This window comes from Nothobranchius furzeri, chromosome 2 (genome assembly GCF_043380555.1).
Source record: "Nothobranchius furzeri strain GRZ-AD chromosome 2, NfurGRZ-RIMD1, whole genome shotgun sequence".
Taxonomy (NCBI): Eukaryota; Metazoa; Chordata; class Actinopteri; order Cyprinodontiformes; family Nothobranchiidae; genus Nothobranchius; species Nothobranchius furzeri.
The window spans coordinates 50309596-50335635 of NC_091742.1; the positions used below are offsets into that span (position 1 = coordinate 50309596).

At 40.2% G+C, this 26040-nt stretch overlaps 2 long non-coding RNA genes across 2 annotated transcripts; one reads left to right on the plus strand and one right to left on the minus strand.

Moving 5' to 3' along the window:
- Positions 1–13842: 13842 nt before the first annotated feature.
- Positions 13843–23318, minus strand: LOC139066381 (uncharacterized). Its single transcript, XR_011519276.1, has 3 exons — positions 22752–23318; positions 18812–18920; positions 13843–16870 (listed from the first exon to the last, which is right to left on the minus strand). It is a non-coding gene; the product is annotated as an uncharacterized lncRNA (long non-coding RNA).
- LOC139066380 (uncharacterized) lies at positions 19962–22756 on the plus strand. The gene is made up of 3 exons (XR_011519275.1): positions 19962–20935; positions 21009–21101; positions 21258–22756. It is a non-coding gene; the product is annotated as an uncharacterized lncRNA (long non-coding RNA).
- Positions 23319–26040: the final 2722 nt, after the last annotated feature.

The window sequence follows — 26040 nt, forward strand, 5'->3', positions numbered from 1 at the left end:
AGAAAAATGTACTTAAATGTGTATATTACTGTTTAAACTAGATTATTTACTGTAAACGCTGTGATTAATCAATCAGTCCTATCTTTAATAAACTTTTGACACTTGAAAAAAAAAACGGTGAGCTGAGCAAAAGTGTCTTAAAAGTGTGTTACTTTTTCTGTACTAATTATTTCCTGTCTTAATATCAGTAAACTTTTCACTCATGAAAAAAAAGTTAGCAAAATGTAGGCTATAAACAAGTAATAAATGAAGTTTTAACCCCTTAAAGAGCAGGTAAAGTGTGCCTCGTAGTCCTTCTCCACCCACGTATCAATTTTAAAAAAATGCAACATTAGTAGGCGTTGCCTGGAGGACCGAGAGGGCGGAGCCGCGACAGTGAAGAAGACGATGGCTAACTAGACAATGCTAGCTCCCTTCTCTCTGAGCAGTTATTAGAAGTGGAGGACGTTTCTCCCCCTCTTTACCCAGACACTCGAGAAGAAAGGGACCAAGTCTATTTGGAGGAGACAAGCGGACCTGAGCCTTATTGTTTTGAGCTTGTGAGTTGCCTGAAACTAGCGGAACCGACCCAACAGAACCAGCTCTGAATGGTAAGTAGCCGTTAGCCATAGCATTGGATTAGCTGCAGGGTTTGGCTCCACGGCCCTAAAAAGCTAGTATTCAGCATGTTTTAGAGGTTTATCTGCTTCAACACACCTGGTTTTAATCAGCAACAAATAGCTGAGCTGCTTAACAGCTAATCTAACCTGTTAAAGCAGGAAAACCACTGAAACGTGCTGGATAGCAGCTCTCCGGTAGCCCTGGGCTCAAGCTACAGTCTGCTGCATAGAAAGTTATGAAAATACCCCATGAGAAAATTATTCTGTAATGTGTTCAGCCCACTAAAACTGCCCTGATTTCATTATTTACTGATAACAGCTGCTCTCTTGGTTCTAGGTCCTCTGGTGTCTGCAGCTGGTCTGGCGTCGTCAGGATCAGGAGCTTCCAGAAGAATGTGCCTTTCAATGACTCTTTCCCCCTTATTTGTTATATTAATTAAATAAATCTCAATTTATATATTTCCTGTTTTTGTTCATGTCCATAAATACTTAAACATGCTTGAAATTAAAACGAGCTTTTAACAGTGAGGTGCTAGTTTAATTCATCACAATAGAGCTAGTTAAACATACAACAATGGGATAATCAATGTAATTTATAAATATCCATTAAAATATCAAAACTGGAATCAAAATGAGATATTTGGCAGCACAAAAAACTTGTCAAACACAATATTTATTATAATAATAGTAGGCAGACAGGAGACAGAGCTGATGGAGGTTCTCAGTCATCGAAGGATGGCTGAAGGCTTTCCAGGAACAGGAGATGTGGTGTTGTCTCTTCTCTCTCTATTCTGCCAGATGAGCTGATAGGTTACAGGTGTGTGAGGACATCCTCATGCTGTCACAACCAGATGACAGGAGTTATCAGGTGATCAGCCAGGCTAAAGATGAGATGCAGAAAGAAAACAAATCATGCAGAAAGAAAACAAATATAGGACAGTGTACAGTAATAAAAATAATATGTGGTGTTGCTCACCTTATGTGCTCTTATAGAGTTATTAACGTGTTCCTGCCTCATGGTGTAGAGTCCATATTTTGCTGAGTGACCTGCAATAATGCAGGTTATTAGTTAATTTACTTTTGATTGCAAAGAACAAAATATTTAATGTAAAAGTTATTTACCAGGTGAATCAGCTCACAAGTCACCACCAATTGTCACAGGGCCAGAATCAGTAGCCTCCTTCATGATGTCATGATGTAATCACATACGTTTATTTAATTGTTAGTATCTTAAAAATTCAGAAATGTTTTACTTTTTTTTACCTTGAACAGTTCACTGAGCTTGCACTGTCACTGAGGTGGAAGCTGGAATCAACAGCAGACACCTCACATCTTGGTCTTTTCAGGGGGTGTGGACGTTGCTCTGGGACTTTCTGGAAGATGAATTTCCATCATGGTCCCTGTGTCACCAGACACACTGCGGCTGTGAGTTCTATAAAAACAAAGAAGCAGCACATTTATAAACGTTTAAAAGAGCATAAAATCATGTGCAACAATCTGTAAAACAAATTAAAACTAGAAGGTAATAAAATGTTTACATAGAAGATTATTAAAAATAATTCACCTTTGCTACGGGTAACGCTTCACGTCAGCCTGGACAAGTGCATTCTTGCAGATTACTAAATCAGTCTGACAGCCAGTGTCTTGGGTAGATTTAGCCTGAAAAAAAAAAAAGAAAAAATAGAAGCACATTGTTGTTTATAAAGTCAGATACTATACAAAAGAAACTGTCCTATATAGGCGCTTTATAACATTCCTAGTGTGTGATCGTTATTATAACGTAAAAGTCAGTCGCATATGATGTGGAGAGCCTGAAATGCGACCTACTGAACAGAATTAGGAACCGGGTCACAAGCTGGATTTTGCGCTGTAATGATGTCTGTCAACTAGTGCTGCGTTAGTCTTTTGAAGATGTTAACTTCTATTTAGCTTACTCACCTCAGACTGTAGCCCATCATGCTGGGGGAGCAGAGTCGGTGGGCTGCATCTAAATCGCGGAAGAGCCACGGTAGGCACAGCCTCCCTCTTCAAACGGAGACCAGAATTGCGAGTAAAATGCTGGTTGCAAACTACAGCACCCGGCGGGAGCTGAATGTTTTCCAGACACGCAACCACTGGCGCCTAATTTCTAAGTCCAGCGGAAAGGAGTACAACCCCACAGAGCCACCGCAACCATACTACACTACACCTTCTCACAGCATACTAACACGATATGGAGCACTAAACCTGAACTGCTTTCCTAATAACACTAACAGCCAAACACTAACTAAACTACACTATCCAACAGCCAAGCTAACACTAAATAAGAAAGTATAACACTAAAGGCTACGCTAAAGACTAGCATATGCTAATGCTATATGCTAATGCTGAACTACCACTAACCGTCCTACGCTCGCTTGCAAATCCAACTCCCAACTCGCCACAAGGCGTGGCGGAGATGCTCGTTGCTTTATAACTTTGACACAGAGCTGCTACGTAGTACTCTACTGGGTTACGTAGTATCTTACTCTTTAGCCATTGGCTAAAATTTATTCAAAATGAGTCAAATTCTATGTTTTAAGCTGAAGGTGGCGCTATACTGTGGTATTTAGGCAGAATTTTTAATTTTTAAAGAAAATGCACCAAAATGCTAAAATAATGAATACACACATTTAAAACTCTGTTAGACACTCATTTATACAGTTCATCAGCAAAAAAAAGTTAATTTAGACGTTACTTGCTCTTTAAAGTGGCGACCCACTGAGAGGCTTTGGTGCCCCCTTGTGGGGGTCAGGACCCCCAGGTTAGGAACCACTGCTTTAAAGCATGTTGTATGTGTTTGTCCTCTTGTTTGCGGTGTCTTTCTTCTGTTATTATGTTTGCTCGGTGATATAATGTTCTGATTACTGACATTTTGTGTATGGTTGGGTGTTCTGATGTCCGTAATAGATATTGGTCTGTGTGTGTTGGTTTTCTATATGTGTTTATGTTTAGGGTCTCGTTGGTCTGCCTGCTTATTTTCATGTCCATAAATGCTATACTGCCAGTGCCTTCTGTTTCTGACTCATAAGTGAACTTTATGCTGCCTGTGTCGTCAAAGTTTTTCAAGTGTTGTGTTAGTGTTTCTGTTTGTCCTTTTGGTGTGATTTCCAGTATGTCTTCTATGTAGCGTTTCCATAGTTTTTTTTTTTTTTTTTGCAGTTTGGGGGTGTAGTGGCTACGGCTTTTTGCTCTAGGTCTTCCATGAAAAACTCGCGCAGGGTGACTGGTAACGGGTTACCCATGGTGACATAGCCAATAAAGCCTTCCAGTTGTTTGTATATTGTGTTGTCATATGTGAAGGAAGGAAGTGACACCACCATCAGCGTCAGCCTGAGGAAGTTTGCAGCCGCAAACGAAACGTAGCGGTAAAACAGGTAAACAAAACTGCTCTGTGTTTAAAAAAAAAAAAACTACAGCATGGAATTAGAGATACGACACAGCAAGAACACACCTAAGATTGCTCCAACACATTCTGGTAGAGTTGTTGATCTGTTTACATTGGTTCCAGGAGTTTCACAAGAAATGATGTAGTGCGCATGACTTTTATTTTGAACGTTTGTGGATGTTTCACATTGATTTTGTGTTTGACTTCTTCTCTGGCCAGATCAGAACTGCAGAGTTTGACCTCTTTTGGAAACACTTAAAAAATAGACTCACAACTAGGGCCGAGCAATAAATTGAAAATTTATCGTTATTGACATTTCAGATTTTTATCGAGATTTTTTTCCCGTGTCAATAAATTTGATAATAAAAAAATGGAAAGATGTGTGTAAGTTGGCAACATTCATGTCCTTTTAAGAGGCTGTACCACCTTGAGTCATGTAAAAAAAAAAAATGACTCAACATAATACATAAGACAGCACCATCTAGTGGACATGTTTTGTTTCTGGGCACACCCGTAGTTGTCGTCCATTTATTGTTATTAAGATGAAATCCTCAATTTATTATGATACTGATTTTAGGCTGCATCACCCAGCCCTACCCAAAACGATAGCGTCCACCATAATGGCGAATAATTGCAGCGTAGTACGTTTTGTGGCCGTTTTGTGACGCTTTCATGTCTGGGTAACCCTTCTGCTTGGACATGCAGCTGTCGTTTTCATTCTTTTTATTCTGTGGACATCTGAAATCACAGTTTTGCAATTCTCCCATGATTTTGTGACTTGATGGGGTCAGCTGTGTGGTGCTGTTTCACTCCAGTTTTGCGTCAGAATCGCTCCCATACAGTAAAAAATGGAGCGTTAAAATTGCAGTGTTAACTTCTTTTAACCTAGATAGAGTATTTACAACTATCTGAAGAGTAAACCTGCTCAAAAAGCAGAGTTAAAAGTCAGTGTTAATTTCTACTCCACAGAGTTAATTAAATTTACTCGCCAATTTCCAAGAAGCCTTGTAGTCTGAACCAAAAACAAACTCGCGGAGTTGCGAGCTAGAATGCTGTGCTAAAATCGGGTGAGCCATAACAATGAAGTGTTTTCTTTGCAAAAGGGAACATGGTGCCAAACAGCCTTATTAAGCACCTTGATGTAATCCAGGGACCCTGCACTGGCTGGACTCTTTATCCTAAATTCAAAATTGTATCAGTTTATTAAAATTAGAAATCGATATCACTCAAAGGCTTCTCTGCAGTTTGTTTGCCATTCATAAACGACACGGTTAAAATCTCATACATAGTCAGGTTGCTTCGAGAAAGGGCCCTGCAATGGGCTGAGACTAAGAGCCAGCAGGTTAGCTTCCTGCGTGGTCCGCTCTCAGCCTTTTTAACAGAATGTAAACAACTTTTTGATCAAACAGAGTTGGTTTAAATCTCCATTTCTGGGCTTTAAATTTGGCTAATTGCAAAAGTAAACTCGGCGCTGAGTAAGAAGAGTGCCTTCAGTTTATTCGGGACTGAGGAGGGAAACACTGCAGCCACCAATACTAGTAGCATGGATGCTAATACAGTTTTTCTCAGTCGCTTTGGTGCGTTTCTCAGATCAGAATTAAAATTCTCATAACTATTAGTTCAACCTCCACAACATTTAGTCATTTCTGGACATCATAGTAGCAATTTCTCCTTTCTCTGAACAAACTGCAAATGATTTTGGACATGTATCAGTTGCTTTCATACATTTCTCTGCTGTTTTTTGACATTTCCATTTGCTTATGTCATGTCAGTCAAAATGAATTATACTTATGGATGCTGAATAGTCATTCTCAATAAAACTAATAGTCTTACTTTCATTGCTTGAGTCATTACACACAAAATTGTTGAACTAGTTATCAAATGTCAAATATTAGTCATCTGTCAAGCAAATTCTATACCTTTATCTTTTTTTCCTGGAAATGTCTCCTAAATTGAACAATTGATCACAGGTGAATTTCAGCTGTCACTCATGAGGAGGTGAATCCTCAATTGGCAAGCATATATGAACTGAGCAGGAGCTAGTGTGTACCATTTCTATACTTCTGTATACTTCTCCACTCCAGGAGATACTTTCCTCGCTGCATTGCGGGGGACGACATCCGTTGTGATGTAGATGAAAATATGTGGCCAGACAGACAGGGACGTCTGGATGTGCCAGAATGATTTACTGTACCTGTATGTTACAGTACTGTGCAATACTGTATGTACTGTTACATGTACTGTATATTGTTCACATTTGTGCACAGCTCTACCAAAAGGGTGATTTTATGTTTACATGTATTCTACAGTAAACAAGTGACTGTAGCATATTTTTCTTTTGCACAATGCTGTAGAATTACAAACACTTCTGTACAGTAAAAATGTAAAACGTACGTATTCAGTGTCTCAGTTACTCCCAAAACTCCCATAACATCTACAGTAACTTTACTGCACATTTCAAATGGCTGTACAAGTAGGGCATAGTGCTGTCTTGAGCATTTTCAGGTGTCACCAAATATTCTGGCAAAGGAAAACACTGAAATTATAAACTGTCATAGTGAAAACATGACAAAGCCATGTGACTATCTTGTTCATAGAGATGGTGTCAAGACTCTTCATTTTGATGGCACTGACAGTTTCATTGACATGAATACTTGCTTTTGAGGAATGGATTATCAATGTTGAGCATGTGACGTGCTTTTGCAGGCTATCCACTGGGTTTTGCAGTTTGCACTAATTGTTTTGAGAAATGCACTAACTGCTGTGCAAATGTTAATGGTGTTCTGAGAAACGCATCAAAGCGACTGAGAAAAACTGTAACTGTTAACAACACATTATGGGATGTGTAGTCTTTGCGGCAAAATTGGCTGGTGAGCCAGTTTTAATATATATTTGATATTTGATCTCGCGGTCGAAATAAAAATAGACTGCGGGCCAAATTTGGCTCAAGGGCCTGAGTTTGACACCTCTGCTTTACAGGGTTAATGAAAGGCCACCCAGTCCCTCTCGTCTCCTGTGGCCAGAATATTTCCCTTGCACCTTCTGCTTGGTGGGCCGCTCTGTTGGGATGAGAAAAGAGTTGAGCTGACATACTTGGTGCTGCATTCTGGTTCTAGCACGTTTCCTGCAGGCTGCGGTTGGGGAGACATTAAGGTGTTAGACAAACAATTGCACAGCGAGAAAAGCAACTGTAGGGGTTTGTCCACTTTCTCTATCTTAGATAGATAGATAGATAGATAGATAGATAGATAGATAGATAGATAGATAGATAGATAGATAGATAGATAGATAGATAGATAGATAGATGATAGATAGATAGATAGACAGACAGACAGACAGACAGACAGACAGACAGACAGACAGACAGACAGACAGGCAGACAGAGAGACAGACTGATTGACTGATTGACTGACTGACTGATTTTTATTTCAGCCCTGTGTGGCTGTGGGTAGCATGAGTCTGAGCATTTTACATATATCTGCTCCACTTTTCACAAAACTGCAGAATCCAAGTGCCTACATTCATTAAATATGGACCCAGCTGTATTTCACGCTATTTTATTCCTACATAATTTAAATAAAGTATTAAACTAAGTTTAGCATCAGCAAACTTGCATCCTTACGCTTCTTCCTCAACATTAAAATCTAATCAGAGTGGAAGCCCTGCGATGAGGTATGGCAACCTTGCTTAATGGTAGAGAAATATGTTGAAAAATTTCTTGATGTAATTTTTTTAATCAATTCTGAAAACGGTTTGATGAAAACTGTGACCTTAACAAATAACTTCCCACAACACTAAACACCAATAGGTTCCCACAGTCTGTCAGGTTCATGACCAGAGGTCGGTTGAGTCCAGGAGGAAGAAAACGGTTTTTGTTACAGCTTTGATTTTTGTTTTTAAAAAGACCCTCGAGTCATCTCATGCTGCTGCCGTCAGTTCAGAAAACAGTAGAGCCTCTCTAGATGTAGCTGATAAACTTTTTTTTTTGCCTTCATGTTTTTTTTTTTTGTTTTTTTTTTTTGTCATCACTCCCTGTTTCTGGGCTGCGACCGGTGTTTCACCCAACTTCTCCTGTGATAATCTGGTTGTAGGGGTGTCCTGCTCCATCCTATTATTCCATTTTATTCAATGACCACAAAAATAAAAAAATCAATGATGAACAAGAGTCTGTTTCTAGACCTGCAGAAATGGGACACACAACAATTCAACAGGAGCAAACTATCACTGAGTCAGCTTGATGAGGAAATATAAAATCAACATTGTTTTACTGAACATTCACACGATAATAAATCACAGTGCATTTAGTGCCAACCACAGCCTTAAGACATGTGTTGAAGGTGCCCAAGTCCATATTTATGAGAGCATCATGTGAACACCTGTGTGTGTACATGCGCTTGTTTATGTAAGGTTTCTGTATGGGAGCGCCCAATAGAGAGTGCCACAGATCTGCCCCCTAAAGATGTGTAGGAGATGGAGGGAGCTCCAAGTCCCAGAGATCCATTTTAAGTATCAGGCGTGACATTAAAAGCAGAAGCTTTGATGCTCCACCTGAGAGTAAATCTGTAAGGCTTGTCACCAGCATTCAGACATCAATTCTGTTTGCTTCACAGCCAGACAGGACATGGGAAAAAACAATCTCAGAGAAGGTTTCATGTTACTTTGATTTTGTACAACAATTAAACTTTATTTGTAAAGGAATGAACTCAAATTAGCAGCAGAAATAAACGTGTTGTCTCGCGTGAAATAATGTTTTTTTTTCCATAGGAAGTTATGTAGCAAACGGGTCAAATTCATAAAATGACATTCAGAGTTGCTGACTGTGTTGTGAACACCTCTAAACCACCATTTGTAAACACTGTTAGCTCTTTACTTCACCATAGTGATGCATGGCGTTGCTTTTAGCTGAATTGTGTCTATTTAGCTTGTTTAACTACCTTTGTATCTCTTATCTGTCTTTTTATTAATTAGTCTTTATTTTCTTACATATTAATATTAACCTTTTTAACCTTATTTGTATTGTCTCCTTTTGTATTGTCATTAATTACATGTTTTTACTGTTTTATCTTCTAACAGTGTGTTTAGTTAGTCTGTTATTCATCCAGTGTCTATTATTAGTTTAGTCTTGTGTTATTAAGTTAACCTGTTATTTTCATTTTTTGGTTTTACCCAAGCCCGTATAATTTGGGTCTGGAAATGAAGCAAAACAGGAAGTGACAAAAATTTCAGTTCCATCCTCATCCGCAGTTCCAATCCTCATGTTAAAAATACCAATTTCACAGCAGAAATAATTATGTTTACAGCCTGGTTCCAAAACATGGAAGGGGTACTTCTGAGTTACAAAATGCTCATGAAATACGTATGTGGAGTAACCAGATAGGTGGGTTTTCACGTTGCAAATTTGCAACGCCTGCCTCCAGAGGGTTAAATGTCAAAGGCATTTTATTTGCAGTCTTTGGATTGCGTCTTGTGAGTGGAGACAATGCTCATATTTGTTAAGTATACCATATTTTATTATCTTTTGCATTGTTTTGTTGTAGTAAGATGCTTAGTAGCACAACAGCATGTCACCATTTCAAATTAAGCTGCCACTTGGTAGTTAACCCTTTCAGACTACTGCTGCCATGAAAATTCAAGATTAGTCGACTACGACAGTTACTGGACGTCAAAATTTGGATAGGTTAGGATGGAGTGAGGGGAAGGTTAAATAGCAAGAGGGTAAAGGTCACAATTCAATGTGATCTTCGTTTTACCATGGGCGTCTGATGGCGATGCTCTGGGACAGCGTGTCACCTCCCGACGCGCAGGGGCTCCCTACATGTCCGAAACAGGTGCTTGGTCACACCGCGTCATTTTTTTAATGCTTATGGTGTGAGAATGTGTTGGATCATATGTGCAAGGCTGCCAACTCTCACGCACTGAGCGTGAGATGCATGCATCAGACCTAGTTCACACGCTCTCATGCCACACCTCCTCTGAAAAATTACCATGCCCCCCACTCTCACGGCGGAGAGACGGAGGCGAAGCGGTCTGCGTGCTGCCGAAATTATACTACTTGAGTAAGCGTAGTACTACTTCAACATATTTAGAATCAAGAAAAAGTAAAATAAAACAGGCCGTCCAAACACAGGCGCTGAGTCATGATTTCATTTTTGGATGGGCCATAGTAATTATGGGTGGGCTTTAATTAATAATTAATAAGTCATTTAGAGAAAATATTATCAATATACAGTAAGTCATACAAGCAGGTATTTATAGTCTGTCAAATGTACCAACATGCTTGAGATTTGTATTTTAGGTTCTTTTTCTAAACACAGGAAAGGTTTTTTACCTTTTTGATAGTTTTTATCACTCCTGCGATCTTCATCAGAACTAGCTGCTAATGGCAGCATCACTTCCTTCTCTGTTTATCCGCGGGAAGCAGAGGACAGTGTTGCCTGTGGATAAATGGAGAATGAGGTGGCCTGAATTTGTTTTCTGAACCGTTTAAACATGTTCAAAAAGGAGACCCGCGTCAAAAAGCCACACCTGCTCAACTATTATGGAAAGTCAAACCACTAACAAGGTGAACAACATCAAATTATTTTAGACAGATGCTATTTCTTATGTCATTATCAAGTTTTTGCATCTTGTAATAGTGTGACCAGGCATGGCAGTTCTTCACACAGTGAGTGTACCATTTTCTGCATGTTTATAAGCTCACAGCACACAAAGTGACCAACGCTTCCATTGTTTTTTTACATTCAGCTATCTCATGATCCACTGCGCTACAGCACCCGATACGTCGCCTGACAGAGGCCGTTTGCAGATTATGGGAAAAAAAGGGTGGCGACTGCTCCCCGGTCTCACGCATGGAGAAGTTCATAAGTTGGCAGCCCTGTATGTGGATGTATTTATGTTATTTTGATTAGAATGAGTGATATTATTACAAACCTAAAATGTTAATGAATTATTAGTCAATCTTTGCTCCATTAAACATGTATTAACCCTTTGGAGGCAGGCGTTGCAGATTTGCAACATTAAAACCTACCTACCTGATTACTCCACATACATATTTCATGAGCATTCTTTAACTGAGAAGTACCCCTGAAGGACTTTGTTGTTCGTCCTTTTATCAAAACTTATTTTGAGCCTGAGAGGGTTAACTATATATGGCAGCTGGGAACGAGGGAACTACATCCATCCATCCATCCGTTTTCATCCGCTTATCCGGAGTCGGGTCGCGGGGCAGTAGCCTAAGTCAAGAGGCCAAACCTTCCCTCTCCCCAGCCACTTGGGCCAGCTCCTCCGGGGGAATCCCAAGGCGTTCCCTGGCCAGGTGAGAGACATAGTCCCTCCACCGTGTCCTGGGTCTACCTTTAGGCCTCCTCCTGGTTGGACGTGCCCGGAAAACCTCACGAGGAAGACGTCTAGGAGGCATCCTGACCAGATGGCTGAGCCATCTCAACTGGCTCCACTCGATGTGGAAGAAACTATATATTTAATACATTTGATTGAGCCTTTTATAATTTTGTTTTCATATTTTTAGCAGCAGATCTGTCATGAGCCGGGGTGAGTACTCGTCTCATTTTCTCACTATCTCGGAGTGCTTGGTTTCAGGAGAGGGAGCGACAGCTGTTCCAAATCAGCTGATCAGCGGGCCGGCTTATAAGGAGGAAGGTGGACATGACTCGACGCCAGATGATTACTACTGACTGGTAGTCTCTAGCCTTCGCTTGCTTTCAAGTTCTAGAACTCTCGTGTTTTTTTCTTGTGACCTCGATTAAATTTTGAATTATTGGATTACTCACCTCAGGTTGGATTCTCATCAGGATTCACCCCAGCGCTGGTTGGACCTTTACCCGGCTCGCTTCCTGGTTCACCATCCACCACGTACCAACCCGCTCTCCTCCACACCTCGCTCCCTCTCCAAGAACCACACCGGCTCGGATCCATTTCTCCTACTCATCTCTACCGCTCTTCATTCATTCCCTGGACTATTACCCTGGCTCACCTCTCCTTCGCACTTCTCCTCTTCCCAAACCGTAAGTCCCTCCGTCAGTACTTCCCCCGTCATACTACAACTCCCATAATCACCTCTGCTACTCTCTTCTCTAGACGCTGCTTCCCATTCCCTCACCTGCTGGACTTCCAGTGCGCCTTTAGTTCATCGTTTTTTAATGAAGTTATTATTTTTATTCATTCAATCCGACTCCGTCTCCTGATTCTGCATGTCCTGGGCTAGACTCTTGCCTCAGACCATGACAAGATCACAGTCTTGCTTCACTTGAAATGTCATCAAATAGAATATTTGCTTTATCGACAGAGAATTCGATACAATAATTGAATACTAAAATATTCAATAACTGAAGCCCTATTTGAGACGACAGAGCAGAATCAGAAGCCTACATAAAAACAAACTGATGAAATGGTTTTAGAACTTTCCATATTAAAAAAAAGTTAAGAAGTTAGGAGTGTAAGAACATTCAATGGTAGGCAGTAGTGTGCCAGCCGATGGCCCCCTCCAGAACACCAGACCTGGTGTAGCTTTCTGCTAGCCTGGCAAGCCAGACTAAAAAAATGTATTATTTAGTCTGGCCATGCTCCATTGACGGCTCTCGGTTGTGGGGCGGGTTCTACCGTTGTCTTTCAAATGATGTCCGCATTCCACTAGACATGCTCTTGTTTCACTCTGTTGCATCATCCCACCCACCAGGCATATAGAGTGCCCTGATTGGCCCACAAAGCGGATAAAGCTCTGTGATTTGTTCACTAAGCAGATAGAGCACTATGACTGGCCCACCATTATGGACCAATCACAGCTCTTTATGTGTTTGAAACCCCTCTAGAGAGCTGTGATTGGCTAGCCAGAGTCCTGGTAGGAGTTGCAGAGGTTCCAATGGAGCATGCCTAGACCAAACTTTGCAAAGCAAGAATTTGGTCTAGTTCACTAGGCTAGCTTTCTGCATCAACACTGACACAAAGATACAAGTTACAAGTCTGACCCGCATTTAATGAACATTTTAAAACTGTTTAATGACATTAAGACATCTCAACATCTCAGTTTGAATAACAAGGTAAACCCAGAAATGTATTAAAGAAGTTAATTTACATCTAATTAAGGACCCGTGAGACATTAAGATTCCATAGTGGATATGAAATCAATCTTATGGACCGCTGGGTTATTTAACCAGAAGATTGGAACATTTTATTGCAGGGATTATGTAACACTTTGCATTAACTGAGAGACAAGAGAAGAGAGAGTCCTTTAAAACATTTAAGATGATTTATTTCTAAACAATTTTAAACAAGACTAACTCTAACTGATGATGGATGGATTTGGTGTAATGAGACGTGAGATGAATGGTGTATGTGTGAGTGATGTTATTATCAGAACTCTCGTATCCGGAGAAGCAAGTCTGAATGATGTTGTGATGTTTTGCTTCTAGCTATGATCAGAGTTTGATCAGAGTTTCATAAACACATGAGACGCCATTTTTGTCGCTCCACACATACCCTTTGAAATGAGACTTCCGTACAGATCCAGAAAACCAGGTCCTTGGACCCCCCCTTTGGTACAGGAGCCGGTGAAACAGCGTCAGCAGTACGACAAACTAGTCTTTGGATCGTCTCCAGGTAAAAAGCGGCATGTGGTTCACAGCGTCAAAGGGACCCCCCTTGGGTCAGTGAGTTCAGCTTTTATTCTGAAAGGAACCGTTGCTTGATTGGTAAAATGCAACAGATTTTATCCAGCTTGTTGGTTCATAGCTTAAAAAGGAAGTCCGGATGGCCGGTCCGTTACTTCGCTTAGCATGCGGTTGTGGTTCTTTTTGCCTTATCAAAACACAAGAGACAGACAGCTTGTCCAAACTCAGCGTGGGGCATTTATTTACACAATCAATACATCAATACATCACCACACTTGGGGACAGCGCCCAGCCTGGAACTGAGTGAGCCTCCGGCTGGATCTTTCTGCCAAAGCCCTCCTGCCACGAAGATGCAGGCTTATTTTATACTGCTACTCCCACAGTCCTTTGAGAGAGGATGGGGTGATGTTTTACACTTCCCAATATGGTCAAGGCACCCTTCAGCCCAGAGGTCGACCAGCCCTGTTATCCCGACATGATTCTGAGGGCTCAAGGTCCACTGGAGCTGGTTTACACAAGCTGGACATGTTAATCCTCACGTACACAGAACACAGCTTTCTCAGCAAGCTTTTAACCTAAGGACTCATAATTCAACTCAATATATGTTGTAGATGACCTCTTGACCTTTTTGGCTACAACAGTCCTCCCTTTGGCGGACTTGTGCGCCACACATTACCATCGTAAACGAATTAGCAATGTAGGGTATATCAATAAATGAATGCTTAACTAAGTAACAGAAGAAATGAGCAGCAAATAAAGATAATGTAACAAAATGACAAAAGATGGAAACAAAAGGGTATAACATATGACCTTGAATCAAAAATGCATAAAGTTCCCATACCAAAACACGAGATGATGTTCCAGAATAACACAGCAACTTCAACTTGTATATGCAATGAACAATGATTAAGTAACTGAAAAACAACCGATGAGCTTACAGCTGAGACAATGAAAAACTGTGAAACAGTACATGAAACATGATTTTAGCATTAACTGAACTCATTACTTCACGAATGTATTGCATGCGCACTCAGTATGGAGGCAAAAACCTGTCCGCTGTACTTTAACAGGGAAAATTCCTCCATGTCCTCCCCAGCCCAAAAGGGGACGAACGCCACGGCACAGAGCGGGCATGCGAGGACTAGCTTGAGGACATCAGGTGACAAATATCCTCATCAGTGGTCAAAAGAAAGAACACACAAAACAACAAAGGCACATGAAAAGAAACTGGTGACAAATATGATGAATAATGAACAATTAGCTTTAGCAAAGACATAATGAAACAGTAATAAATCCGGTTGAAGATTTCATTCAAAAGAATAGAACGGAAAATACAAGTTCAGCATCCATGTCGTCGTTGGAGGTCTTCTGCTTGAGGAGGGCTTTATGTGGACAAGTGTCCTTTATTTGTCAGCAAAGCAAAGGCATAAGTTCTTGGCTCAGTCCTCCCTTTGTCCATCTGCGTGCAGCGTGGTGGTGCCGACTTCATCCTCCCCACGGCGAGCAAAACGCAACATGTCAACAAGAAAAACTTGAATTAGCACGCCAATTGCCTACAAACCTATTACCACAAAAACTTCCTAAATTTTAAGACCCATAGACAAAGCATCCATCCCCACATTCACACCCCCTTTCTAACCTACCCACTTATCCTAAATTAAAGAGCTAATTCTGTAGTAAGGCATGCAATGATTTACTCAAGCATTTATGGGTTAACGGTAAAATCAAAACTCACATGATTGTCTTGATAACAAGGAGTAATGTAATGGCCGCTCGGTAAAACGACCAGAAATAAGTCCTTAAAACCAAATTAAAAATCATTCAGCAAATCCGATCTAAACTCAACCAGAATCACCTATTCTGTTCCTCAACCTTCGAAACCACATTCAAAACCCATCATGCAACATCCACACACCCTCAAAAACGAACACATGCTAATCCATCACAATAAGAAAACACTAGTCAAAACATGAGATCCAGCACCCACCAGAAGATCTGTTGCACCTGAAACGGAGTAGTAACAGTCATGGTTACGTTATCACATTAAGTTAAAGAATTTTGACACAAACGGGAACAAAAATGATGTGAAACCTATGATCATACGGTAAACTCACACGTTAAGTCGCCTATCATCTGTAGGTCTGAATCCTCTGCACCCGAGGAATTAATCTGTAGCATTATGATCTGTAACTTTGTTCTTAACGTGCTCTAAGCACTAACCAGAAACATGTCAGTTCTGGGCTCATTATTGGTAGTTTACCTGGAACACACACATGCTATATTCTGTTAGGATTTATCTCTTTACTACCTCAGATCTACCTGGCCCTTCTGGCCCACGCAAAAGCTTTATGTACACTTTAAAACTATGACCCTATTCGCAGTAACCTCCCCTCGGACCATTAAAACAATACCAGTACTACTCAGGAACTAATTCAAAGTCGTAAAACTGGGACAAAAGTAAGCAAACATCAGCTAAGTGACACAGTCATCGTATGGTTATTATGCTAGTAAAGTCCTGTCATCTGCATGTGTGACTGTAATAGTGTGAATGCAGGTATGGGAACCAGTCTAGGGTGTAGAGTAGTTGCATTTTACTCATCTTCCATCGTGAACAATTCCTCTATTGGTGTCGCGGTCGTCAGATGGCCTATAAAACGATGATACATTGTGGTGATATCTTTTCCTCTTGTTATGCTCGTCCATTGGTTATCCTCTTCACCTCCTCCAGCAGAAACCCCATTGTAATTTATCAGAGATGGTTCCTGGCAGCATTCAAGACAAGAACCGTCATAAAACTCAGCAAACTTCTTCTGAAGTTAGTTAATCTAGTCCCAGTAAGGTGAGAAGCAACACTATCCATTAGTCTTCGCCTCAGGTATCGACGTGAGTTCATGAGAGTCCAATCTTCATCTTTTTCCATCCTCTCCCTTGGTCACCTTGCAACACCAGGAAGACTCGCACTCCGGCCGGACCAGACGTCTCCCGAACCGATCGCCTAGGGATTAAAGGTTATGCACAAAAATGTCCTAACTCTTACTGACCCTAGCCTCTGATACCTACAACATCAGACACATACAGTTACAAACAGCAAACGCAATTAAAGGTACAGTGACATCATGACACGGACACACATGGACACACAAACACATATACATGCACATACACAGAGAGAGAGAGAGAGAGTAAGAATGTGTGTGGGAGGAAGAAATAAGTGGGATCCGCTTCGCCACCAGCATCTTCACCTGTGTCACAGAGAAAAATTGCAAAGAGATTAAAACATAAAGCAAAAACAATAATTCAATGAGTATAAATGATTTAACTAAAATATACAACCATGCATGGGTTTTAAAACAGTTCCAGTAAACCTGGAGATGATGCCTTGTACAATGAATTCTTAAGATGGTCTTCACCAATTAGAGATTATAACCGAATTGTTTCAGGATCCTGAATTTGAATTTAAATTGGTTAATTTACTCAGAATAGTCCAATGGCTTTGTTGATGTTTCTCAAGGCTCGGCCACGCCCATATAAATAAAAGAACAAACAAACAAAACAAACACAGTCAAACACACGGTCCATACACGTCTCTATGCCCTCACACACCAAGCAAATGTCAGACTGAAGTGAAAGTGTGAAATTCCTCATTTAAGTGCAACTTTTATATTCGTTCCTCATACATCGAGAGCTTCCTTCCACTTCTTAAACATCTAGATTATTTCTGGAAAATGCTCAAAACTGCAAGAGCGGGACACGCACAACTAAACTACTTATTCTCTCAAGTCTGTGTCTCCACTTGGTTTAAATGAACCGAACACTAAACCAGTGGAAAGAAAAAATAAGACCTAAAGCGTGTGATCAAATTAATCCAACAAAACTTCCCATAACTACTGTTCTGAACTCATGTTGCGATGTGATCTCTCCAATTAAAAATTAGGACAACCACTTTACTATCAATTCAACAAAATAGTTTCAGGTTTTCCAATGTCCCTTACTATTCACCCCAATTATGAACCTTCTTTCTTATTTTCTTACCTTTTTCCTTTAAGAACCTCACTAGCACAAGAAATCCTAAGAATTAATTCACTACTTAAGGTTAATTCATAAATAACGAAACTGCAGTTACAGGTTTGTTTGTATATATTTGCTGGTCAAACCACGAATTACTTAAAGCCAAACATCCTAAAACCCTAGTATTGTCAGTAATTTCCCTTATCTACTCATTTAGATGTGTGTTTCTGTTCTACTTCTCCATCTATAACACAAATTAGCATCATCCTTAAAGCATCTGAAATTAAGCTGCATTGCTAAATCAATAACGTGATTTGTGCTAAGAGATACTCCCCTATCCTCTTTTTACCTACTCCTTTTTCCAATGGCACTGATTCCACAACAGATTCAGAACAATTTAACGTTTTATTACTATTATGTTTCCTTTAATTAATTTTCCTTTTTCTCTCTTATTTTTATTTATTTATTTATTTATTTGTTTATTTATTTATGTATTTACCATGCCATCCTGTGATGATAAACTTAAAGACTTTTTCCTTTAGCCAATTGTCGTCCTACCTCTTGTGATACACTGGTTCCTATAAAACATCAGACATCTAAAAACCTTTTTCCCTTTTACCCAACCAAACTAGGGAGACAGATTATTGTTATGTTCTCATTATCCAGCATGACTAACCATTGTTGAGGCTCTTTTGTAATGTACCCGATGAATGTAAAGCGATTTTATGGGTGTTTCCGATTTTATGGGTGTTTCCAGCAGAGCTCATGGCCATGCATTAGTCCCTAAAAAAAAAGGATTATTTCTCCCAGTTTAATTTCTTTTAATAATTTTCCCTACACTCTTTTTACTGTGATATTGTTTGATATTTATTTTTTATTTTTGCTTTCTTCTCGCCGACACATCCACATCTATTTTCCTCCAATTCCCATGCAGCACAAATATAGCTTTGTTTACCTTCAGTGACATCTAATTTAAGTCAAACCAAAATTTCAGTTTTGGCCAATTTCGGCTGTAGCCAAATCCAAATGTTCTCGCAACGTCACTCCCGCAAAAGGCCAATTAAAAATGTTATGTTAAAGATTTCACAAGATGAAAAATGTGAACATAATTTTTATCGAATGAGAGGTACAATTATTCAATATTTTGTAACATTATTTTCTACATTAGAACTTACAGCTCATAGAAAAATATAGGATCAGGTTTGTCTAGATCTGTTGGGAAACTCAAAGGAGCTGAAACAACACTGTTGTTCTCCTGTCCGCTGCAGCTGAGTACCCTAAGACCTGTAGAAATAAGAAAAGTCATTCAGTCAACTAAGAAACCTGATGAATACCGAGAAATTGTTTTGCACCAAGTTATTTACTTTAGCCCTATTTCATTTAAATTTTGTTAATCATATAAGCTATGATAAAAAGCTAGGATAGGCTATAGAGCAACTTGACACTTGCGGTTTTCCAAATCTTAAATCATACTTACAATAAAGATTATATTGACATCCAATGGTGAGTTGGACCAGGTTACTAATCCTATTTTTTAAGGCTAACTTTCTCAGTTAAGTATGTTCTGCAGTAGTTTAGTAAATTTTGCACAGTTCTGACATTTCACCAAATCAACTGATTGTTGCCAAAAAGCCTTTCCATTACCTAACTGCAGCAAACACACTTCCACTGGGTGGACCCTATGGGGAAACTGTCTCTTTGAGCATCTGTTTGTAAGTTCAGTATGACCCCAGTCATTGATTAAAGTTCACATGTTGGCACATGTGCTCCTCCCCTTTGTCTCCATCCCATCTTGCAGCCGGGCAAACAAGCGCCTGTCCCACAGTGTTCATCTCGTAGTGCTGCCCCATTTCGGTGTTATAATTCAGCTTGTGGTGGGGACTTTCTGCTCCATTTGTGTAGAGCCAGATCCAGGAGACTTTCATTTGCAGCTGGTTTCCGTCTGTGACGGGCCAACCCAGTAAAATTCCTGCCGCTACAGTGCACAGCAAACGTCTTCCTTAAATATGTTGATTGGGTTGAAATGACAGAACTTTCTTTTGTACAAATCAACGATGGCTTCTAATTATCCAGAGTTATCTCTGAAGTTATGCTGCTATAGGCTTAGACTGCTGGAGGACATACTGACCACTTTTAAACATTCTCTCTCTCCTGATAATAACTTTTTGTTTTCATTGACTTTTGATGTGCTAATACTAGTTTATCCGTTTAATTATAGATCCACTAGAATAAATACAATAAAGTTTATCTTTTACCAAATACAATATTTACTAAGACATCACAATATAACTATAGACACATTACTTGTGTGTGTGTGTGTGTGTGTGTGTGTGTGTGTGTGTGTGTGTGTGTGTGTGTCTGCTCTGTCTTCTCGATCCCCAGTGAGTCATGGAGGATGGCTGCTTATACTGAGCCAGGATTCTCTGGAGGTTTCTTCCTGTTAAAAGGGAGTTTTCCTCTCCACTGTCGCTGCATGCTTGCTTAGTATGAGGATTGCTGTATAGTCACTGACTTGATGCAATTTGCTGGGTTCATTATATGGGAAACATTATTTCTGATTGACTTAATGAACTGTGAATTGGAATGTTTATTTTGTGAAGTGCCTTGAGACGACTCTTGTCGTAATTTGGCACTATATAAATAAACTTGAATTGAATTGAATTAATAATTAGTCGATTTTACTGACTCAAAGGTAAATCTAGACTACTTTCTATACACAATTGTCCTTAAAATCTGTTCCAAACAGGTTTTAATCATTAGGCACAGTCTAACTCAAAATGCAAGATCCCTCCTTTCATTTTTTATTTATCTATCTTATTTTGGGAAAATAACTACCAGTTTTTAATTTAAAACAGCCTGGTACAGGTTCTAGCCAGGTTACAGGAAATAAAAGTTTATCTCTTTCTCATTATTCAGCGTCTCAAAATCCAGCCACTAATGTTAATGATTCTTAAAGTTCAAGCAAGACAATTATTGGATTTTATTTCTATAGCAAGATTTACATGAATAGTTTTACAACACCTATGCAAAATAATTATAAGTGGGTGTAACTAAACAATCTGGCACAAATATTTTATTTTCCTGACTGATTATTATTTAATTTTATGGTTTTCATAAAGACGATCCTGAGAACTTCAGAGCTTCTGTTCTGCAGCACCCTGTGCTATTTTTAGACTACAGGATTCTTGTGTGTAAATGTGGGCGGAGTCAGGCCCTCAGGTTGAACCTTCAGCCTCATTCCGCTTTCGACCGTCCGGGAGAAAAGACCCTCACACGGAGGCCATCCATGGACTAAGAAGGTATGCCCAAAACACCAGAAGTTATCTTTTCTAAAGTCACAAATTGCTTAAAACTGCATGTTGTACTTCACAGAAAAGCAAGCCAGCCTTGGTCTCACCATGTGTGTGTATGCAGGCAGGAGAAAAGAGAGAGTGACAGACTCCATTTACAGAAAAGCAAACATAGGTAAATGATAGAGAGTCCAAAGTCCAGTTTCAGCCCTCACGGCTCAAAAGCAGATAAAATACCTCCTTTGTATGACCACAACCATGCAACTTTTATATTTTAAACGATTTTCTTGTCATCGCACTAACTATAAATTCATTTTCTATTGTTTTTCAGTCGGGGAAAGCCTGGGCCACACCATGTTTTTTCCCATCAGCTGTCTCTATTAAACACTGCGTCATTCAACAGAATATTCAGCCACAGCAGCATTCACTTCACATGCAAAAAACACTCACAACCACTCGAACAACATTTTTTCTGTTTGTCACAGTCCTCCAAACAAAAGTAAGTCCGTCCGTCACTTATTTATTCTCTTTATATATATATATAAACGTCTGTTTACCTTATTTTTTCTTAGTATCTTATTTCCAGCTGGACTATTATCATTATGTTTTCTCCTAATTTAAATTTAACTGACCCAAATTGGCACTTACTTTTCCTACTTTACACCAAATTGGAAGGAGCTCCATTAACAGCTTTTATTCGTGTACTTGTTTTTGTTTTTTTAAGCACAAAATTTGTATAACACTGCACTGGTTATTTTCAGAATTTAATGCTTACTATGCTTTTAAGCAGGTCCTATGCAACCACTACAGCAAGCCAAATTGCAATTTTTTGAGAGCGCTCAGAAACAGTTTATATATTTATTTTCTACAGATCTGTTTCGACTTTACTGTTTAGCAGCTGTCCGACTTTCAATAAATGTATATCTATATATTTCTATATATTTCTAAAATAAAGCTGTCATTTACAACTTTCCTTGTATTTCTTGTTTTTTTTTTTTTCCCTTTTAATCTCCAGGCTACTTCACCCCCCAAATCTGGGTCACTCACATGCTGCCCTGCACACAAATGATTCTTACGCTTGTATATATATATATATATATATTACTTTAAAACCTTTTATTTATTAACTTTTGGTATTGCAGAATTCGAATTTTGCGTAACTTCAAACATTAAAATTTAGCACTGCAGTGAAGTTTACATATCTCAGTTGCAACTTTTAAAGCTCTTATTTATCTTATTTATTTATTTTTCTGGTACCGCATCAGGCCTTCACACTCACACGTCAACTACAGAACTACAGAACTACAGAACTACAGAACTACAGAACTACAGAATCCCGAGCTCCCGGAAACTGTTTCTACAGCAATTTTGCTGCAAACTACAACGTACAGGCCGTCCCGAGCTCACGGACCCTGTTTCTTTACATGCTTTGCCAAAAAACTCTTATTAAATTTACCAATCCCCAGGGATAGCCGAACTACAGCAAAGCTTATCTCTCACAACTTCAGCGCTTTTTCTTCAAGATCCCCGTCTCTGCTCAAACCGAGTCAGCAGACTGGATTAAAGAGTGTCGACCTCTCAGAACCATCAGCTGTTAAAATTCTATTCCAATTTGCTGTCCCACCTTTTAATTTGACACTTAAAATTTGTCCGTCATCAAAATGACACAGCTGACTTCACACGTGTGAATATTTTTCACCGCTGCTCTGGACAAATGCCTTCTCTTGCTGTTATAACTTCTAAATTATGAGCAGGGCATGTATTTCTCACAGACCAGTTCACAAACCACGGAATAACTCCAAAATTGAACAAAAATTGTTCTTACCTATCAGGGCCCGGAAGTCAAGTTCCGTGGAACGTGAACTGATCCGAAGAGCACGCCTCTACTCCCGCTTCGTGGTCGCCAAATGTGGTTCTTTTTGCCTTATCAAAACACAAGAGACAGACAGCTTGTCCAAACTCAGCGTGGGGCATTTATTTACACAATCAATACATCAATACATCACCACACTTGGGGACAGCGCCCAGCCTGGAACTGAGTGAGCCTCCGGCTGGATCTTTCTGCCAAAGCCCTCCTGCCACGAAGATGCAGGCTTATTTTATACTGCTACTCCCACAGTCCTTTGAGAGAGGATGGGGTGATGTTTTACACTTCCCAATATGGTCAAGGCACCCTTCAGCCCAGAGGTCGACCAGCCCTGTTATCCCGACATGATTCTGAGGGCTCAAGGTCCACTGGAGCTGGTTTACACAAGCTGGACATGTTAATCCTCACGTACACAGAACACAGCTTTCTCAGCAAGCTTTTAACCTAAGGACTCATAATTCAACTCAATATATGTTGTAGATGACCTCTTGACCTTTTTGGCTACAACACGGTGAACTCCAGTGAGATCTTGAGAACTGAACTTAAGATGGCGTAGGAACTGGTTTTATTAATCTGGATGTTTTGATTTCTGGTCGAATCAAAGTAGGCAGATTTATAAACACCATGGAGACTATGCCACACTTCAGAAACGAAGGTTCTGATTGGATCAGTAACAGCAATGTGTCATGTGTTTACATTATGTGTATCAGCATGTGTAATGAACTAGATTAAAGTCATTTACTTATTAAAGCATATTAATCATAACATTGTTATCTCACAGATCGGTCAACATATTATTGACTAACACTTGTTTGATTAGCTTTTATTAAATATAGAGTTCTTTGATTTATTAAAAGAAAAGACTCCTTTCTCTTCATTCTTCTCTTGCTGGAAAGAAAACAGATTTAGAAGTGAATGCATGACCTTGAGGCAGTCTCATGCACTTAGTACTGTGTCAGAGGCATCTGCGGAGAGAGGTTAAATAACCTTGGAGGAATAGCTCCTTCATCACGTTACATACCCCCCTTTTCAAGGGCACAGTGGTCCGTCCAGAGACCACCTGACATTGAACAAACCAGAGTCTTGAAGGAGTCCGACAACAGAGCAGGGTGCAATTCCCCAAGGTCTACCTGAGGTCCCTGAGCTCGGGCCAGGCACTGCCATATGTTCCCGCCTTTTTCCCAGCAGCATACATGTCAGGACCCGACCCCAAGGCCCCACCCAGATCCCCCACACGGGGCCGGCCAACACCACACCCCAAGCCCCCAGGCCCCCACCCAGACCTACTCAGGGGCATTGCAGCCGCCAGGCAGTAACCCATGGCCACCGCCAAGACCCCCAAGGGGCCCCACTCACAACCGCCAGTAGTCCACCCCCCGAGGCAACCCAAGCACCTCCAGAGGGGTCAGCAGCCCCCCAGCCCCAGACGCCCCCAGTGAACCCACCCTCAGGGAATGTCTGGATACTCCAAACTCAGACCCTCCACCCCATCATCCACATCACCCCGCAGGACAATATCAATGACGCCCCATCATCGCAATGTGATGGAACCGATCAAAGGAGCCCAAAGAGATCGACATGAAGTGGAAGCAGAGGCTGTATCAAGTGCAATAGGATCTAATAAAATATTTCTATACTGGTTAATGCAAAGAGTATCTCTATTTTTCCAATTCATGAGGACAGTTTTCTTAGTGATGCATATGGCAGTCAGAACCACATGAACCAAAGATGTTTCATTAGGGACATCGTCCAGGTTTCCCAGCAAACAAAGAGAGGGGGAAGTTGGGGCATGACATTTCAGACAATTTGACAGGTCTTCACATACTCTACCCCAGAATTCCTGGACAGGTGGACAGCACCACAGTGCATGAAAGTAATTTTCAGGAATGTTGTTTGTGCAGTGTGTACAGGTGTCAGACGACACAAACCCCATCTTGAACATCCGATGACCTGTATAGTGTACTCTGTGTAGGGTTTTGTACTGAATTAATTGTAAATTGGGGTTTCTGATCATTTTAAAAGTTTTTAAACAAGTTTGGGACCAGAAATTCTGGTCATAGCTGACTGATAGATCCACCTCCCATTTTTCAATAGGGATTGCTATTCTATCGTCTACTTTGGACAGTGTCTTATAGGGTTGTCACGGTAACCGGTATAGCGGTAAACCCCGGTAAAAAAGTTGACAATAAAAATAACCGTCCAGTTTTTAAAAAACTATATTATCTCGGTGGGTTTACCGTGGCCGCGGTTTCGGCGCGATGATCCTTACCAGCCACCGTCGCTTCAGCTGAAGTTCCCGCGGCGCGCACACGCACTTTTTAATTTGCAACGGCACCAAAACTTTGAAGCTGAAATAATGGCCGAAGGAGGCGACGGCAGCGCCCAGGACATCCATCAGCCCTCAAAGAAGACTAAATCGGAAGTATGGGCATATTTGGGATTTCTGAAAAATGCTGAGGGACAGTTAATAGAAGACAGCTATCCCGTTTGCAGAACGTGCAGGAAACAAGTGTCTGCAAAAGGCAGCAACACTTCGAATCTAATGGCACATCTGCGTGACGATCACCCACGTCTCCACAGCCAGTGCAAGGTAAGTTAACATTAGCATTTTAGCTGAAATGCATGACGCGAGGACTTTTGGTTTAGGGAGAATGCAACGAGTCACTATATACTGCAGCCGCAGCGTCCTCTGCCAGCATTTAAACCGTGTCACGGACACCCTGTTGCTGGATGAAGCATCTTATTTGTTGATGATGAAGAGAAATATACAATTAGTTCCTTGTCATTGATTTGTTTACTTATTCAATGCCATTTATACTTGAACATTTGGATTTGATTACATGGTGTAGTAGTTATTTTAGTAATTTGTTTAAAGTGGCTATTTATATTAAATACATATTTTTTAAGGTTGACTTGTACAGTGCTCAAGTCAAGTGTGGACTGGAGTTTTAGATTTTCATTTTGATAATGAAGAAAACAAGTATATGAGAAAACAAGTGGTGTTTCTTTGATTTGTTTACATATTGTTTATGTTTTGAATGTTTGGATTTGTATAATTTAAACCTGCACTGACTACTGTAACATGTTCCAGAAAAATAAGCTATTTGTTCCTTTACTTGTCAAAAGTTGCAGTTTTGCTAAGGCTTTGTGTTATTTTAGGTTTAATAAACACTGTTAAACCTTTTCAGAACTATTTCAGTTTGTGTAGAACAGGACTATCAATGCTTTCTGAACATATGCAACACCG